The 20,261-nt window shown below is 39.2% G+C and overlaps 1 long non-coding RNA gene across 2 annotated transcripts in view; it reads right to left on the bottom strand.

Annotated features, from left to right (window-relative positions):
• Positions 1 to 20,261, bottom strand: part of LOC104971220 (uncharacterized) — a 287,688-nt gene that overhangs the window by 42,517 nt on the left and 224,910 nt on the right. For both annotated transcript variants that reach the window (XR_001502271.3, XR_009491649.1), the window contains exon 4: positions 6,062 to 6,321. This is a non-coding gene — a long non-coding RNA (uncharacterized lncRNA). The remainder of the gene's footprint in view (positions 1 to 6,061; positions 6,322 to 20,261) is intronic.

Here is a 20,261-nt window from a genome sequence, read left to right on the forward strand (position 1 = left end):
CCATAAATATATTCGCAAGAGGCTCCTCTGCAGAAAGTGAAAGACTGTTCTCACCTGAGAAAATGCACCTGTGCCCTTCCCAATCCATGCCTCTGACCCCTTCTTTCTCCACCCTCCAGCACTGAAGTTTGGCCACTGTATTTAATTGACTACCAGAGGCAGAAGAATGGGGGTACATGGGGTGAGCACAAGGAGCTGTCATATCTCCGAAGACAGATATTGAGTCCAAGTTGAGTTATTCATGAAGGCTATCCAGAAGCAATGGTATTGAGCAAGTCTTGAAAGATAAGCTGAAATAGCCAGTTATTCACCTATTATTAGCCTATTCACCTATAAATAGCCTATTATTCACCAAATACCATTTTAAGTAATTTATATATATTATTTCACTTAATCTCCCTGGAAAACTCTTTAGGATGGCACATTTGTAATTCACATTCTGCAGATGAAGAAACTGGGCAAGAGAAGTTAAGTTAGACCCTTCTGAGTCTAACACCTCCTCACATGGAGTAAGTTATAAGTGGGTTTGAGGCCTGAACCCAGAGACCACTCTCCTAAGATGATTTACTCTTAAGTGTAGAATTGCCCAAGTAATGCAGATCAATAAGCAACAGTTAGAACCAGACATGGAACAATCAGTTCAGTTCAATTCTGTTGCTCAGTTGTGTCTCTTTGCGAACCCATGGTCTGCAGTATTCCAGGCCTCCTTGTCCATCGCCAACTCCCAGAGTTTACTCAAACTCATGTCTAATGAGTAGATGATGCCATCCAACCATCTCATCCTCTGTCTTCCCCTTCTCCTCCCACCTTCAATCTTTCTCAGCATCAGGGTCTTTTCAAATGAGTCAGTTCTTCACATCAGGTGGCCAAAGTATTGGAGTTTCAGCTTCAGTATCAATCCTTCCAATGAACACCCAGGACTGATCTCCTTTAGGATGGACTGGGGTTGGATCTCCTTGATGTCCAAGGGATTCTCAAGAGTCTTCTCCAACCCTACAGTTCAAAAGCATCAATTCTTCAGTGCTCAGCCTTCTTTATAGTCCAACTCTCACATCCATACATGACCACTGGAAAAACCAAAGCTTTGACTAGACAGAACTTTGTTGGCAAAGTAATGTCTCTGCTTTTCAATATACTGTCTAGGTTGGTCATAACTTTCCTTCCAAGGAGGAAGCATCTTTTAATTTCATGGCTGCAATCACCATCTGCAGTGGTTTTGGAGCCCCCCAAAAAAGTCTGTCACTGTTTCCATTGTTTCCTCATCTATTTGCCATGAAGTGATGGGACTGGATGCCTGATCTTAGTTTTCTGAGTGTTGAGTTTTAAGCCAACTGTTTCACTCTCCTCTTTCACTTTCATCAAGAGACTTTTTAGTTCTTCTTCACTTTCTGCCATAAGGGTGGTGTCATCTGCATATCTGAGGCTTATTGATATTTCTCCTGGCAACTTTGATTCCAGCTTATGCTTCATCCAGCATTTCTTATGATGTACTCTGCATATAAGTTAAATAAGCATGGAACAATGGACTGGTTCAAAATTGGGAAAGGAGTACATCAAGATTATACTACCATCTGTTTACTTAATGTCTATGCAGAGTACATCATGTGAAATGCCAGAAGTTTGGATGAAGCACAAGCTGGAATCAAGATTACCAGGAGAAATATCAATAACCTCAGATATGCAGATGACACCACCCTTATGGCAGAAAGTGAAGAGGAACTAAAGAGCCTCCTGATGAAGGTGAAAGAGGAGAGTAAAAAAGCTGGCTTAAAACACATTCAAAAAACTAAGATCATGGCACCTGGTACCATCACTTCACGGCAAATAGATGGGGAAAAAGTAGAAACAGTAACAGACTTTATTCTCTTGGGCTCCGAAATCACTGTGATGGTGACTGCAGCCATGAAATGAAAAGACCACTTGCTCCTTTGAAGAAAAGCTATGACAAACATAGACAACATATTAAAGAGCAAATAATTTGCTGACGAAAGTCCATATGGTCAAAGCTATAGCTTTCCCAGTAGTCATATACAGATGAGAAAGTTGGACCATAAAGAAGCTGATCACTGAAGAATTTTGCCGTTGAACAGTGGTGCTGGAAAAGACTTGTGCGAGTCCCTTGGACAGCAAAGAGATCAAAACGTCAATCCTAAAGGAAATCACCCTGAATATTCATTGGAAGGACTGATGCTGAAGCTGAAACTCCAATACTTTGGCTATCTGACGCAAATAGCCAACTCATTGGAAAAGATCCTGATGCTGGGGAAGGAGGAGAAGAAGATGGCGACCAAGGATGAGATGGCTTGATGGCATCATCAACTCAATGTACAAGAGTTTAAGCATGCTATGGGAGATAGTGAAGGACAGGGAAGCCTGGTGTGCTGCAGTCTATCGGGCTACAAAGAGTTGGGCATGACTGAGCAACTGAATGACAATGACGGAGAGGTAGTTTGAACCAAAGGAGTCATGTGAGTAAAGGTGTGAAGGCATAAAAGATGATTTGTGTTCAGAAGAGCTAAAATTTGGGGGAAGAACACAGGAGAAGCTATTGAAAAGTAACCTAGAGCCAGGTTCAGAAATGCTGTGATTTGCTGACTTACAAATAACTGGATAACTTTTCATATTAACTGATTTACTTTCCATGCCCTCTGCCCATCTAATGACTGCTCATCCAGTTATTTCTCCTTATCTGCCAGACCATGAGGCATCAGTCGTCCTGAGAACCTCCGGATTATTGCATTTCTCAACATAGAAATTACTAATGGCATAAGATTCTTACCAGGAAACAAACAAACAAACAAACTTGGACTAATCCTAGTTAAGAAAAGATCTCCTCTGGAAATACAAACTATTCCACAGGTTGAGGATAGGGACAGGGAGGAAAGTAGGGATGATATAAACTATGGTTGGGGTGGGTGTTTTCTGAGAAATAGGTGAATATGCCTTCAAATCACATCAAGTCTAGAGCACCAGCAAGATCCACAGTTGCCAACTACCCAGCAATGAAAAAGGGCAGTAGCATGGATACAGCTTCACGGAACATCTAGATAGAGCTTAGCTGAGCACATTTCCAGGAATCCCAGAATGGAACCAGGTAAAGGCTATCTATGAGGCCAAGAAGAGCATGATACGTTCTGTGAGAGAGCTGGCCTGGAAAGGCCTTGGGTTTGCAATAAGGAGAAAGCAGCAATAAAATGCATTTATTTTGGAGCAGAGGTTCCATGAGTGACTGAAGTGTCAGTAGATGTCACTGTGAAAAGTGAAAGTGAAGTCGCTCAGTCACGTCTAACTCTTTGGATGGATGCTAGCAACCTGAACCAGACTCCTCTTGCCCCATTCACCTCACACCATACATTCTTAGTACTAGGTACTCCTTTCTCAAGGATTGAGTTTAGGGATGGGGACTATTTGATGTGGATTTAATTTTCAATACAGAGTGAACCGAAGCTTAAATGGAGAAGAATTTCAGTTATAGAAAAATTAAATTCCTTATCACCTTAATTTGTAACTTGGCTCATGCCTACTGCATACCAAAGTTTTACTGTATATATGTACGTGTGTGTATTTATCTGCAATGTATAAGCAAACTGAAAGTGTGCGCTCTGAGTGGAATTAAAAAGGAACAATCAACTAGGGGAGATTAGGAGGAACTAGAAAAGGGAGGAAGCAGTAACACTGGGATGGGGAGAATCAACTTCTAGGTAATAAGCAGATTTTTCTCATAAATGGACTATATAATAATCGACTGAACTGAACTGAACTGAATAATTTTACAAATATTTATACACACTTATTTACTCACTTTCCAAACAAAAGTGCTTATTTTTTGTCACAACTTCTGTGAATGATGACTGAAGGGCATTTTCCATTTTCTTTCCATTTGTGGCCTGCTCATTCCACATGTGAATTTGCTACGGACAATGATTCTAGTCCTTTCTTGGACTGGTCCTGAGTACATTGTCCTCAGGGTGGTTTAAATATTCAGATCATCATTGCTCAACAGATTCCAAGCAATTCAGGAGCAGGCATTCTGCTTTTCAATTTCTTCTGAACTCTTTGCACAATTGCCTCACCCAGTAATGTACTCTATTGTGATAATTCAATTTATAACATGCTTCTCTGAAGTTTTCAATTGTGTTTACTTCATTTACGTTTTTCCATATTTAAGAACATTAAGCAGATACTTTGATTTGGTTCTGAATTGCAAAATCAGTACCATGTTTGCCAACACTGAGGACCTTAAGACTTTTATATTAATCCTCACTTCATTTTACTATATTCATATATTTTTATCAGTATTTGAATAATTATTTTCTATTTCTGTGATGTGTGTTCTAATTGGTACCCTGTGATGACATTGCAATGAAGGGTATCCAAGCTATTTATCTTGTCTAGGATCAATTTCCTCATTTCTAAAGTATAAATATTAAGACTAATTATTAACTAATACTAACATGGCACTCTGAACTGTCCCTAGTTTTGTTCCAAGCACTTTGAAAATATTAATTTAGTTCTCGTAACAGCTCAATGAGTAGATACTTCTAGGATCTACACTTTATAAAGAAGCAAAGCAAGGGCACAAACAAAGTAACTTGTTCAAGGCCACACAGCTAGTAAGTCACGAACCAGAGCTGAGCCCATGCTCTTAGCCACTACACAATGCTGCCTGTCCAGTTAAAAATGCTTGGACAGAAAACAACAAAATTCTGTAAAGAAATTATCCTTCAATTAAATAATAAATTTAAATGCTTAGACTTTAAATCCATGCACAAGTTCAACAGACATGATTTCTACTTGCAAGGTGCTGACAATTTAAATCAGTACTTAAAAAACTAACACTTAAAGTTACTGACAATTTCGTATAAATATTATAATCAAATGATCAGTAATATTCACCTGCTTCAACTCACCACTTTTGAAAATTTTTCAAAACACTTACAATACATTTAGCAGAAATTGAGCCTTATATGTGGGATTATTATAACTATACACTAAAGACACTCTAAAAAGCTTGCTAACCATTTGTTGGTCCACAGAAAACTTATCACTTGTCACATCACCCCATGGGCACACACCAGGTGTCCCAAAAGGGTCTGATAAAACTAAAAGATAATAGTTTTTCTTTGCAAGCTTCCCATCTTTTAATACCACCCCTGGTGGCTCAGACGGTAAAGTGTCTGTCTACAATGCAGGAGACCTGGGTTCAATCCCTGGTTTGGGAAGATCCCCTGGAGAAGGAAATGGCAATCCACTCCAGTACTATTGCCTGGAAAATCCCATGGACAGAGGAGCCTGGTAGGCTATAGTCCATGCGATCGCAGTCGGACATAACTGAGCGACTTCACTCCTAGCAGCAGCTACCCTTTTGGACACCTCCAATAAGCACAAAGAACAGTCTTATGCTCACTGTGCTATGAGTGAAATTTGCCACTTAAATTAAAAATTTGCATTCACACAGCACCTGAATCAGTCTTTCAGACTTCCAAAGTTAAGTATCTCTGAAAGAAGGAAATGTAGACGCAGACAATGTGCTAACACACAATCAGCAACCACTTATGGGAAGGCCTTGCAAAAATGACAGAAGCTGGGAAATTCTCCACCTCGTACTAAGAGGAAACCTACAATTGTCACATAAAAAAGCAGAAGGTAATAAGCTAGGACTACTTCAAGAAGCTTTGCATCTCGATGTAAAGTGGCTCAGACACACTGGTTTAAGAATTTTGATATTTTCTATTCTTTGTAGAGCTCTAAATTCTAATCGTAAAAACTCACAATTTTTGAGAATTTGTAAGTGTTAGGCTGTGTTCTGACAACATCATATATTTTCTTTCTCAAAAGGGTCCTAGCAGGCAGAACCTACCAGTACCCCACTTTTTCCCCAGTGCTCCATTTTTGAGATGTGGCAATAGAGGCTGAGAGAGCAGTTTCCTTAAGTTCCCATATTAGTCACATTCAGTGGCTGAATCTGCATTATTTCCTTAAGCGAGTTCTAGTTATCTATTGCTTCATAACAAACCTCCACAAAACACAGTGCCTTAAAATGACCATTTTGTTTACTCACATGTTGGTGGGTCAGGAGTGTGCAAAGGGCTTGGAGGGTTCCTCTTTGATCCCCAAGGCCTCCTCTGGAGCAGCACAGGACAGAGAAACCCCTTCCTTGGTGATTTCTTCACTCAAACCCGTGGCCTCCATACTTCTTTTCTCTGGCCAACATTGCATCACAGCATCCACAGCATCTCGATACGGTTCAGGTTTCTCACTGGGCTGCAGGCTGAAGAGTCTTATTTCTTAATGGACACTGCCTTTTAAGAGCCAATATTCCTAGAGAGAAGTAGCAAAATCTGGCAATCCCTTTATAAGTAGGTCTACAACTACCTTTTACAAGTAGGTCTGAACACCGCTTCTACCACGTTCTAAAGATCAAAGCCATCCAAAGTCAGAGGAAAGATAGGCCATGCCTGTTGGTTGTAGGAGTGTTGATATTGGCAGCCATATTTAATCAAGTAAGCATTTGCAAGGGGTACTGGGGCTGGGGACATTTGAAGCCTCATTTAAGATAGAAAGCGAAGTTGGCTCCCTCATGTGCACGTGAATTGATGTTGAGAATGGGCTGAAAGCTTAGTTGCGTCTTCTGACCTGTGCAACCCTAAGCAGAATCTCACTATGTTAGAGAAAGAGTCCTACCAACTCTCATTCTGAGATACAGGGACAGAACTGCACAGCTCTACCTCAATCTATTTGTCAAACAGGAACAGCTGAGTCATGGGGAAACAAATCCACCTCTTAATATGAGGTGGAATATTTTCCAATTTCTATCATGGTTGCAAGGTCTACTCATAAAGTGGTTTATTACACTTTGTCTGTGTTTCTTCCTATCAGAGAGCATGGCTTTCATTACTAGCTATGGATTGCATGCAGTGGAAGGTATGGTTGATTGCATTCCAGAATGAGTGATGTCTCCAACTGAGGGATTCTTAGCAGAGATATGTCAGATCACATGGAATGGCTAATTTTCAACCAACTCTGACTACTGAAAACTGCAACTTCATATGATTCAACTTAATATTTTAGGTGTCCTTCCTCATTGAACTGTGTAGTAAAAAAAAGAGACTTTATATAAATAACTAGTAGATTTAAAAAGAAAATTGTGCTATCTTAACTTTTAGAGACAGAGGTCATTTAATGCTAGGTCAGGATTGCCAGACCAACATTTTTATCTTCTGGGTACTTATATCCTTTAGTTTAGATTCCTGAAGCCCTTCCTGGCATTGATTCTCTGAGTTTAAGAGGCCAACACTTATATTTGGTGAATACTTGTAAAGGCCTGCTTGCCAACCTTATCCCCAAGGGAGGGAATAAGGTCAATTCCCTGTGTCAATAGCAGTGAAAGTGTTCTCCTTCATACCAAATCTTCTATTTTTCTTTGTGACTTTCCTAGTGTTGCTCCCCACTCGAAGGACCAGTCTTACAATTTACTTCTAACTGAAAAGCTTTTCAATAATAGATTCCCCTGTGAAGCTCCCCACAGCTCTTAAAATGAGGGAAGAGAGCCAAACCTCAAAGCTCGAAGCTGACTACTTGCTGATGTGGTATATTTTGGGAAGGGATTATTATGTGTCAATAACTCTTACACTATGGTTTGTGTGGTATGAAACATTCAACAGATGTAAATTAGCAATAGCAATGTGATAATGACTATAATTCTTTGGCCTTGTATTTCTATTACTTAAATAGCATTAATTGAAGCAAATATGCCTTCTCTCATACCTTAGAAGTGTAAAATATTTAATAACATGTGGTTCAAGACACCACAGTGTCTTTGGTCTCTGGTGTCCAAGAGACCAAGTCTCTAAGAGATAGTCTCGTGCATTGTGGTGAGGTTCTAAATCTTCACATTGGGAGTGTGGGGATTTTACTTGCTATTTGAAATACCATAATCTGATACTAATATTTCTGACTCTAGAAAACCAGGGTAGACAAAACGACGTGGGAATTGGAGTGAAAGAGATTGTCTTTCTCAGTGGTATCCTACAGTGGCTTACAGGAGGGTGTGAACTCGTGATATCTAAGAACAGAGGGCTGCTGACTAACATCAGTTCTGTCTTTAAGGAAGTCTGGGCTCTGCGTGATGTTTGGGCTGAGATACAAAACAATTTCTCTATTTTCCTAAATAGTTCACCCCTCCCTAATTATAGCCCTTAGACAAATGTTTTGTTACCATCAGAAAGCAGGCAAAGCAGGAAGGAAATAATCAAGCATTTTCACTTAGAACATTGAACGTTAATACCATCTTTCCTCTTGCTAACAGACCTTTCAATTTTACTTCTTACATGTTTTAAGTGTGATCAATTTTACCTTTCAAGATATTACTCCTCATCCATAAAATTACACAAAAATTGCCATAAACAAGCTGACTGAAAAGGAACAATCATTGTAAATTAAAAAAAAAAAACCTTCATGTTTATAGAAATAATAAAGCCCATGCAGTACTTCTTTTAAAGATCTTGCTCTAAACAAACTGAATTATTCATGCATAGAATTGTACAGCATTAGAACACCTGTTTTCAATCATGCATAATGTAAAATCACTCATTACCTCACAAGAGCCTCTACATCTCCAGCAATCAAATGGCATTGAAACAGCAAAACAGGTGCCTGGCAGGTGGATCCAAGCAGATGTTTTGGGCTTGCATGCCTTTTCTTGTACAGGTGTGATGATCTTGTTTTCAACTGCATAATTGCCATTTAAATAGGTAATATTTAATTCTTATGTACTTTAATATTTATTTTTGCTTCTTCAATTCCTCTCCCACTTTGCTTCTGCCTGGGCCTGAGGTGGATCTGAAAGCTTTTAGGACCCTGTAAGGTGGAGAGATGCCAGTTGAAGGTGCAATTCTACTGTCCTAGGCTTTTATGATGAAGGGACTGTCTGTGAAAAGTAGCTTCTGGTGAGCTTGTGGAATTTCAGCAGCGTGCCTAACAACTGAATAGGAAAGAAAAAGTTACTTTCCCTTGTTAGGTATAATCCAAAAGTCATATTTAACCATTTCTTCCTTGCATACCATGAATTTTAAATGAAGTCAATGCAAACTATGAGTGCAAATCAGAAAGAGAACATCTTTTTTCAGCTGCTGATACACAATTTATTGAACTTCTGCAAAAAGAGCTCTGTGTGTATCTTCCTTGTGAGGCATCAAAATGCATTTGCTTAAGCATGTTTTACTAAAACATCTTTAAGTCTCAGCTGGAAATAGGGTTTTCACTTCGTACTGGATTTATCCAATACAAATTCATCCAAGCAGAATAAGTAATGCAGCCTTCAACAGGGGTTGTCGCAGGCACCTTATTTCCCTGTCTGTCTGTATCTTTCTCTCTTTCTTTCTTTTTTTAATAATCAACAAATTTAGCATCAGTGGAAGGTGCTATATTGAAAGCTGCAGAGACAGAAAACTTTATTTTTTGAGAACAGGTGCAGCATGAATTTCTATGGTGTCCCATCAATGCTGTCATTCTTTGTAAATCTCTATGCCTGTTTTAGCCATCGGTTTACAGTGAGTTAGGCTAACAGAGTAGAATTACAAGTCCATTCTGCTGACATAGTTGAAGGTTGGGCACCCATATATTTCTCACAAACACACAAAAAAGTATAAATCCTTGACATGTTACACTATATAATCTATTTTGGGGATAACCTAGGCAAAAATGTTCAAATATTTCTATGTAAAGAGAACAATGGTTTCAGTCATCCAAATACTGTGTTAACCCCATTCAAGTATGTAGATATTTCTAAGAATCCAGGTATGTGGAATCATCCATGTGGACCAAATACCCAGAGATCTGGGTCTCTCTCCTTTCTCTCCCCCTTTCCAAGATGTTTGTCTCTGTGCAGATATGGCCATGATATTAGTTACCCATATAGTGCTCTTTCCTGGAGAAGGGAATGACTACCTGTTGCAGTATTCTTGCCTGGAGAATTCCATGGACAGAGGAGCCTGGCAAGCTATGGTCCATGGGGTTGCAAAGGTCAGACATGACTGAGCAACTAACATGAGCAGAGTTCTTTCAAATGAAAATATCCTAAAATGAATGAAGAAATAATCATATTGTAGCTATGTTACTACTTAAAGTGCTGTTCTTGTTTAGTCTCTAAGTTGTGTTTGACTCTGTAGCTCACCAGTATCCTCTGTCCATGGGATTTCCCAGGCAAGAATACTGGAGCAGGTTACCATTTCCTTCTCCAGGGGATCTTCCTGACCCAAGGATGCAACTCACCTCTTCTGCATTGCATGCAGATTCGTTACCGCTGAGCCACCTGGGAAGCCCACTTATGGTGTTAACATATTTAAACTAAGTAATGGATTTTTGAAGCCAGATCACAAAGTTAACTCACAGGTGTTGTCTGTTCACCTAAGCATTACTGAAAACTTACCATATGTATATATGGCACACTGTGCTATACAGTAGGTCCTTACTGGTTATCGATTTGATATATAGTAGTGTGTATATATTAATCCCAAATTCCTAATTTATTTTCCTATCCTCTTCCCCTTTAGTAACCATAACTTTGTTTTCTATGTCTGTGAGTCTATTTGTGTTTTGTAAATAAGTTAATTTGTATCTTTTTTTTTTAGATTCCACATGAGTGATATCGTATGCTATTTGTGTTTCTCTAACTTATTTACCTTAGCAATGATAATCTCTAAGTCCATCCATGTTTCTGCAAATGGCATTATTTCATTCTTTTTTTCTTTTAATGGCTGGATAATATTCCATTACACACACAAACACACACAGACATATCACATGCTCTTTAAGGGATGAAATATTTTAAATTGATAATTACATTGTATTGACTGGAAACATATGAACAAGCAAATAAAACATTTAATGTATTACTAATGAATTGTTTCATTTCTAAAGAAAGTACTGCCCTGGAATCTATTCAAAGATAGTAAGGGTTGTAGTCAGAGTAGCTCCCACAAAATTTCTAGACTTCAAGGATTAGAAAGCAATTTCCATTCTCCACTAATCACTGTTTTCAGCAGAACTTGACAAATTATCTTGTGTAATAACTGCCTGTTTGATATAATTCCTTTCTTACTGGTCTGCTTTCAGGAGTCTCAGGATACCCTTCCTCCACTGTGGTAGAGAAGGACAGGAGAAAGAAATATTCAAATGTATAGTAAGAAGTTATGGAAAACTGATATAAACCTCACTTGCTTAGAAGGCAACCAATGTCCAAGCAAGTCTTAGCTCAGAAAACTAGACAAATTTCTTTTTTCTAGAAACTAATATACACAGAGCATTGAGGAGGATGCAACAAATAGGTGTAGAACTATTTGAAAAAAAAATTTTAATCTCTAGCTTAATTTGACACTCCAAAGCCAAAATATCTCAACATATTACGTAAAAAATAGCATTTCCTGGGATCCAAGCACCAAGAAGTCCAGTCTCAAAGAAGACCTTTGTTAACCCCACAGTCTTAATTTTATTAGAACTCTGCTACCAAGTAAAATATCCTTTAAAATTGACACCTCTGAGGGAGGGCATGGCAACCCACTCCAGTATTCTTGCCTAGAGAATTCCCAAGGACAGAGGATCCTGGCAGGCTACAGTACATGGGGTCGCAAAGAATTGGACACGACTGAGTGACTAAGCATACACCAAGTAAAATTCCCTTTAAAATTGACAATAAAAGGCCTACAACATTTAAAAACAAAATTTATTAAATATGGAAGTTGTTTTAAAATAATATTAAAAAGTATTTCATAGTTGAGTACATTTTGGAGGAAGTAAAATTTGATGTTAACCATGAGACTGATGAGATTCCCAGGTGGTGCTAGTGGTAAAGAATCTGCCTGCTAATGCAGGAGACACAAGAAACATAGATACTTGGGTTGGGATGATCCTCTGGAGTAGGAAATAACAACCCACTCCACTATTCTTGCCTGGAAAATTCTATGGACAGGGGATCCTCGTAGTCCATGGGGTTGCCAAGAATTGAACATGACTAAGCATAGCACACATATCACACACACACACATTGGATTCATAATATGTAACCTGGCTACCTTCCTTCAAGCACCAGAAGCCGCAGAGAATCTTCTGTCCTTATTACAACTGCAACACTGGGTTGGTTTCCCACATCTCTCACTTGTAACTCCATGTAGGTTCCATGAGTTTTCCAAAGTTGACACTCCTCTCTCTGTTTAAGGCTCTGAGGATAAATTTCTACAGGACCTCTAGCTTCATTAATTATTTCACCTCCACATTTTTCACTTCTAACTGTCTTTCCCAGGACTCAACTTTCCCCCAAACAGTGCCAACTTTAGGTGTTTTATCTTTCTTGGCAAACAATGAATATCTATAAACTTGTAGTGCTGGAACTGAGTAATTATACGTGTACAGTACTACAGTTTTTCAGTATCTGTTACAGATACATGCTCATGGCCTTTTCTACATCACTCATATAAAAATATCTAGAACCTAACCAAGGTCAATATTTTTCTGCAATTTTAATTTATTTTCATAAGCATTATTTCTCAACATTCATTTTCCTAAAACCTACTTTTAGAATCTTTAAGTCCCAAGAGAGTCATTTCAACTTTTGGGAGAACTTTGTTTTCCTCAAAAAACAAAGCTAGGGGACCTGCAAAACCTTGTCCATAAACTGGAAAAAAACACTCCAGGTCACAGATTTTCAGCATCTTCTAGAAAATTAATGGTCAAGGACAACATGTCAAGTCAACCGAAATTATAACTAATGTATGAAGTTAAATGCATACTAACTATAGTATTTAGCTACCTAGGCCCATTCCTTCAAGATTATAATTCCTGTACAGTTCATTAAATGGGTCATTGTCTTCCCCATCCCCTATTCCTCTTATCAGTTCAGTTCAGTGGCTCAGTCATGTCTGACTTTTGCAACCCCATGAACCACAGCACTCCAGGCCTCCCTGTCCGTCACCAACTCCCGGAGTTCACCAAAACTCATGTCCATTGAGTTGGTGATGCCATCCAACCATCTCATCCTCTGTCATCCCCTTCTCCTCCTGCCTTCAATCTTTCCCAGCATCAGGGTCTTTTCAAATGAGTCAGCTCTTCGCAACAGGTGGCCAAAGTATTGGAGTGTCAGCTTCAATATCAGTCCTTCCAATGAACACCCAGGACTGATCTCCTTTAGGATGGACTGGTTGGATCTCCTCGTAGTCCAAGGAACTCTCAAGAGTCTTCTCCAACACCACAGTTCAAAAGCATCAATTCTTCGGCGCTCAGCTTTCTTTATAGTCCAACTCTCACATCCATACCTGCTGCTGCTGCTATGTTGCTCGTGTCCAACTCTGTGCGACCCCATAGATGGCAGCCCACCAGGCTCCCCCGTCCCTGAGACTCTCCAGGCAAGAACACTGGAGTGGGTTGCCATTTCTTTCTCCAATGCATGAAAGTGGAAAGTGAAAGTGAAGTCACTCAGTTGTGTCTGACTCTTAGCAACCCCATGGACTGCAGCCTACCAGGCTCCTCCATCCATAGGATTTTCCAGGCAAGAGTAACTGGAGTGGGGTGTCATTGCCTTCTCCACACATCCATACATGACTACTGGAAAAACCACAGCCTTGACTAGATGGACCTTTGTTGGCAAAGTAATGTCTCGCTTTTCAATATGCTGTCTAGGTTGGTCATAACTTTCCTTCCAAGGAGTAAGCGTCTTTTAATTTCATGGCTGCAATCACCATCTACAGTGATTTTGGAGCCCCCCAAAATAAAGTCTGACACTGTTTCCCCATCTATTTGCCATGAAGTGATGGGACTAGATGCCATGATCTTAGTTTTCTGAATGCTGAGCTTGAAGCCAACTTTTTCACTTGCCTCTTTCACTTTCATCAAGAGGCTTTTAATTCCTCTTCACTTTCTGCCATAAGGGTGGTGTCATCTGCATATCTGAGCTTATTGATATTTCTCCTGGCAATTTTGATTCCAGCTTGTGCTTCCTCCAGCCCAGCATTTGTCATGATGTACTTTGCATATAAGTTAAATAAGCAGGGTGACAATATACAGCCTTGACATACTCCTTTTCCTATTTGGAACCAGTCTGTTGTTCCATGTCCAATTCTAACTGTTGCTTCCTAACCTGCTTCCTGACCTTGAGGTTTCTCAAGAGGCAGGTCAGGTGGTCTGGTATTCCCATCTCTTGCAGAATTTTCCACAGTTTATTGTGATCCACACAGTCAAAGGCTTTGGCATAGTCAATAAAGCAAAAGTAAATGTTTTTCTGGAACTCTCATGCTGTGTCCATGATCCAGCAGATGTTGGTAATTTGATCTCTGGTTCCTCTGCCTTTTCTAAAACCAGCTTGAATATCTAGAAGTTCATGGTTCACGTATTGCTGAAGCCTGGCTTGGAGAATTTTGAGCATTACTTTACTAGTGTGTGAGATGAGTGCAATAGTGTGGTAGTTTGAGCATTCTTTGGCATTACCTTTCTTTGAGATGGGAATGAAAACTGACCTTTTTCAGTCCTGTGGCCACTGCTGAGTTTTCCAAATTTGTTAGCATATTGAGTGCAGCACTTTCACAGCATCATCTTTCAGGATTTGAAATAGCTCCACTGGAATTCCATCACCTCCACTAGCTTTGTTCATAGTGATGCTTCCTAAGGCCCACTTGACTTCACAGTCCAGGATGTCTTGCTCTAGGTGAGTGATCACACCATTGTGATTATCTGGGTCATGAAGATTTTTTTGGTACAGTTCTGTGTATTCTTGCCACCTCTTCTTAATATCTTCCGCTTCTGTTAGGTCCAATTTCTATCCTTTATTGAGCCCATCTTTGCATGAAATATTCTCTTTGTATCTCTAATTTTCTTGAAGAGATTTCTAGTCTTTCCCATTCTGTTGTTTTCCTCTATGTCTTTGCAATGATCACTGAGGAAGGCTTTCTTATCTCTCCTTGCTATTCTTTGGAACTCTGCATTCAGATGCTTGTATCTTTCCTTTTCTCCTTTGCTTTTCACTTCTCTTCTTTTCACAGGTATTTGTAAGGCCTCCTCAGACAGACATTTTGCTTTTTTGCATTTCTTTTTCTTGGGGATGGTCTTGATCCTTGTCTCCTGTACAATGTCACAAACCTCCATCCATAGTTCCTCAGGCACTCTATCAGATCTAGTCCCTTAAATCTATTTCTCACTTCCACTGTATAATCATAAGGGATTTGATTTAGGTCATACCTTAATGGTTTAGTGGTTTTCCCCACTTTCTTCAATTTCTATTATACCTGGATGGAATTATAGTCATTGACACATTGCTATTACTAATTTGCATTCATTGACTGTTTCATACCATACAAAATATAGTATAAGAGTCACCGACACATAATAATCCCTTCCTAAAATAGTTGCCACTTCAGAAGTAGTCAGTTCTGAGCTTTGAAGTGTGCCTCTTCCCTCATTTCAAGAGCTGTGGAGAGCTTCACAGGGGAAGCTGGAAGGAGGATGCCAGTTAATTGTTTGCAGGTAGTGTGTCATTCACAGTGGACAGTTTGAAGGCCAGTAATAATGGATTTGATTTAGGTCATATCTGAATGGTCTAGTGGTTTTCCCCACTTTCTTCAACTTAAGTCTGAATTTGGCAATAAGGACCTCATGATCTGAGCCACAGTCAGCTCCTGGTCTTGTTTTTGTTGACTGTATAGAGCTTCTCCATCTTTGGCTGCAAGGAATATAATCAATCTGATTTCGGTGTTGATCATCTGGTGATGTCCATGTGTAGAGTCTTCTCTTGTATTGTTGGAAGAAAGTGTTTGTTATGATCAGTGCGTTCTCTTGGAAAAACTCTATTAGCCTTTGCCCTGCTTCATTCTGTACTCCAAGGCTAAATTTGCCTGTTACTCCAGGTATTTCTTGACTTCCTACTTTTGCATTCCAGTCCCCTATAATGAAAAGGACATCTTTTTTGGGTTTTAGTTCTAAAAGGTCTTGTAGGCCTTCATAGAACCATTCAACTTCACCTTCTTCAGTGTTACTGGTTGGGGCATAGACTTGGATTACTGTGATATTGAATGGTTTGCCTTGGAAACAAACAGAGATCATTCTGTCATTTTTGACATTGCATCCAAGTACTGCATTTCAGACTCTTTTGTTGACCACGATGGCTACTCCATTTTTTCTAAGGGATTCCTGCCCATAGTAGTAGATATAATGGTCATCCGTGTTAAATTCATCCATTCCAGTCCATTTTAGTTGGCTGATTGCTAGAATGTTGACGTTCACTCTTGCCATCTCCTGTTTGACCACTTCTAATTTGCCTTGATTCATGGACCTAACATTTCTGGTTCCTATGCAATATTGCTCTTTACAGCATCAGACTTTGCTTCTATCACCAGTCACATCCACAACTGAGTATTGTTTTTGCTTTGGCTCCATCCCTTCATTCTTTCTGGAGTTAGTTCTCCACTGATCTCCAGTAACATATTGGGCACCTACCGACCTGGGGAGTTCCCCTGTCAGTATCTTATCATTTTGCCTTTTCATACTGGTCATGGGGTTCTCAAGGCAAGAATACTGAAGTGGTTTGGCATTCCCTTCTCCAGTGGACCACATTCTGTAAGACCTCTCCACCATGACCCTCCCGTCTTGGGTGCTCCCACATGGCATGGCTTTGTTTCACTGAGTTAGACAAGTTTGAACTATGGACAGACGTTCATGACATTGTACAGGAGACAGGGATCAAGACCATCCCCATGGAAAAGAAATGCAAAAAAGCAAAATGGCTGTCTGAGGAGGCCTTTCAAATACCTGTGAAAAGAAGAGAAGTGAAAAGCAAAGGAGAAAAGGAAAGATATAAGCATCTGAATGCAGAGTTCCAAAGAATAGCAAGGAGAGATAAGAAAGACTTCCTCAGTGATCAATGCAAAGAAAGAGAGGAAAACAACAGAATGGGAAAGACTAGAGATCTCTTCAAGAAAATTAGAGATGCCAAGAAAACATTTCATGCAAAGATGGGCTCGATAAAGGACAGAAATGGTATGGACCTAACAGAAGCAGAAGATATTAAGAAGAGGTGGCAAGAATACACAGAAGAACTGTACAAAAAAGAGCTTCATGACCCAGATAATCACGATGGTGTGATCACTGACCTAGAGCCAGACATCCTAGAAAATGAAGTCAAGTGAGCCTTAGAAAGCATCACTATGAACAAAGCTAGTGGAGGTGATGGAATTCCAGTGGAGCTATTTCATATCCTGAAAGATGATGCTGTGAAAGTGCTGCACTCAATATGCCAACAAATTTGGAAAACTCAGCAGTGGCCACAGGACTGAAAAAGGTCAGTTTTCATTCCCATCCCAAAGAAAGGTAATGCCAAAGAATGCTCAAACTACCACACAATTGCATTCATCTCACATGCTAGTAAAGTAATGCTCAAAATTCTCCAAGCCAGGTTTCAGCAATATGTGAACCGTGAACTTCCAGATGTTCAAGCTGGTTTTAGAAAAGGCAGAGGAATGACAGATCAAATTGCCAACAATCGCTGGATCATGGAAAAAGCATGAGAGTTCCAGAAAAACATCTATTTTTGCTTTATTGACTATGCCAAAGCCTTTGACTGTGTGGATCACAATAAACTGTGGAAAATTCTGAAAGAGATGGGAATACCAGACCACCTGACCTGCCTCTTGAGAAATCTCAAGGTCAGGTAGCCAGTCAGGAAGCAACAGTTAGAATTGGACATGGAACAACAGACTGGTTCCAAATAGGAAAAGGAGTATGTCAAGGCTGTATATTGTCACCCTGCTTATTTAACTTATATGCAGAGTACATCATGAGAAACACTGGGCTGGAAGAAGCACAAGTTTGAATCAAGATTGCCAGGAGAAATATCAATAAGCTCATATGCAGATGACACCACCCTTATGGCAGAAAGTGAAGAGGAACTAAAAAGCCTATTGATGAAAGAGGAGAGTGAAAAAGTTGGCTTCAAGCTCAGCATTCAGAAAACTAAGATCATGGCATCTAGTCCCATCACTTCATGGCAACTAGATGGGGAAACAGTGAAAACAGTGTCAGACTTTATTTTTGGGGGCTCCAAAATCACTGCAGATGGTGATTGTAGCCATGAAATTAAAAGACGCTTACTCCTTGGAAGGAAAGTTATGACCAACCTAGACAGCATATTAAAAAGCTGAGACATTACTTTGCCAACAAAGGTCCATTTAGTCAAGTTTTTCCAGTGGTCATGTATGTATGTGAGGGTTGGACTGTGAAGAAAGCTGAGCATGAAGAATTGATGCATTTGAACTGTGGTGTTGGAGAAGACTCTTGAGAGTCCCTTGAACTGCAAGGAGTCCATCCTAAAGGAGATCAGTCCTGCGTGCTCATTGGAAGGACTGATGCTGAAGCTGAAATTCCAATAGTTTGGCTTCCTCATATGCAGATTGACTCATTGGAAAAGACCCTGATGCTGGTAGGGATTGGGGGCAATAGGAGAAGGGGATGACAAAGGATGAGGTGGCTGGATGGCATCACCGATTTGATGGACATGAGTTTGAGTGAACTCCCGGAGTTGGTGATGGAGAGGCCTGGCGTGCTGTGATTCATGGGGTTGCAAAGAGTCACACATGACTGAGCGACTGAAGTGAACTGAATAATGGATTATTATCAGTCCCCAAACAAGTGATGCATGTGTGATAAGATCAGTGTATATCCTCTGTTTCACTCACATTAGTGGGGATTCTGTCTAAAACATTTGTATTTATTCTAGAGTAGATGGCTAACTTTGAAATGAAAAGAGTGATATAAAATTTACTAAGATAGTAGAGGATAATGAGATGAGCAAATGGGCTTGTAGGATTTAAAAATTTCTTAGAGGCATCATTTTGAATATCAGACCAAATTCTATTATATATGGGTAAACAAGAGGGTAAAGTGATTTTTCATTTTGTAGATGCCGTAGCTATAATTTTCTGCTGATAACATTTTAGCAAGTCATTTAATTAATATATTTTGTATTTCTATTGTCAGACTCTTTGTTGAAATAAATGTTCAAATTCTGCATAAAACATGTTTCTCTATACATTTTCAGTAAGTTTTGCTATAAGTGAATGTGAATTTTCTGCTCATTTTGGACATATGTGGCAACTGTCAATGAAAATTGGTCAAGGGAATTAAATTTACAGGAGAAAGGCTAAGCTTTTCACCTAAAAACTTACTTCACGTTACATTTAATTAATTTTATTGAAATGAATAAGGCCAGCAAACTCCAGGAGATGGCGAAGGACAGGGAAGCCTGGTGTGCTGCAGTCCATGGCATCGCAAAGAGTCGTACATGACTGAACGACAACAGAGGCCAAATTAAATTTTAAATTTTAAGACTTTATATAGGCAATGAAGGAATCATTATTTTGGAACAAGGTATCTTGTAAAGATACTTTTCTTCAAAGTACCTTATAAAATTTCATTTAAAATCAACCATATATTGGAAATTTCCTGGCAGTTCAGTGATGGTCCAGTGGTTAGGACTCTGCATTTTCACTGGCAAAAGCATGGATTCTGTTCCTAGCAGGGAAACTACGCAAGCCACATGGTAAGTCAAAAACATAAAATAAAAAAAATCATACATTATTTATCATTTAAAAAAATTTTGTTAATATGAGTATCTATAACACTATTCAAAAATATATATGAATAATTTATTCTTAATGTTATTTCTTATAAAGAATTATACTATTTAAATATTCTAGACTTTTCCCTGCATAAAAGACATTAAAATAACTGTATACATAACTCAAGACTGTACAAGCATTAATTATCAGACATTTCAGATATTTAAGAATTAAAAGTTATTCTATTGTTTTTGAAGTAAGGCAGTAAAAGGATGGGCTCCTTTTGGAAAAGTGAGAATAGTATCAAATGCTATTATAATCAAATTAGTTAACTATAGAGTTCAGTATATTTTCCTTTGTGTGTAATGAACATGAGGGAAAATATTGAATCTAAATAGCAGCTCTAGTGAGGTACCAGAGGTCAAATGTTAAAATCTTTTTCTTAGTAAGAGGCACTATAGCATCACCTGCAACAGTCAACAGATATGCTTACAGAGCGCAACCGTTTTTGCGGCAATATTCTCTTAGGGTATATTAGTGAACAAAACAGACATTTGTCTTCTTGGGGCTTCTAGTCTAGCAAGGAGAGACAGAATAAAAGAATAAAACAATCATAATAAGCAAGCAAATGATATGGCCTGTTATAAAGTGGTAAGTACTATGACAGAA

Source organism: Bos taurus, chromosome 2, assembly GCF_002263795.3.
Source record: "Bos taurus isolate L1 Dominette 01449 registration number 42190680 breed Hereford chromosome 2, ARS-UCD2.0, whole genome shotgun sequence".
Classification (NCBI taxonomy): domain Eukaryota; kingdom Metazoa; phylum Chordata; class Mammalia; order Artiodactyla; family Bovidae; genus Bos; species Bos taurus.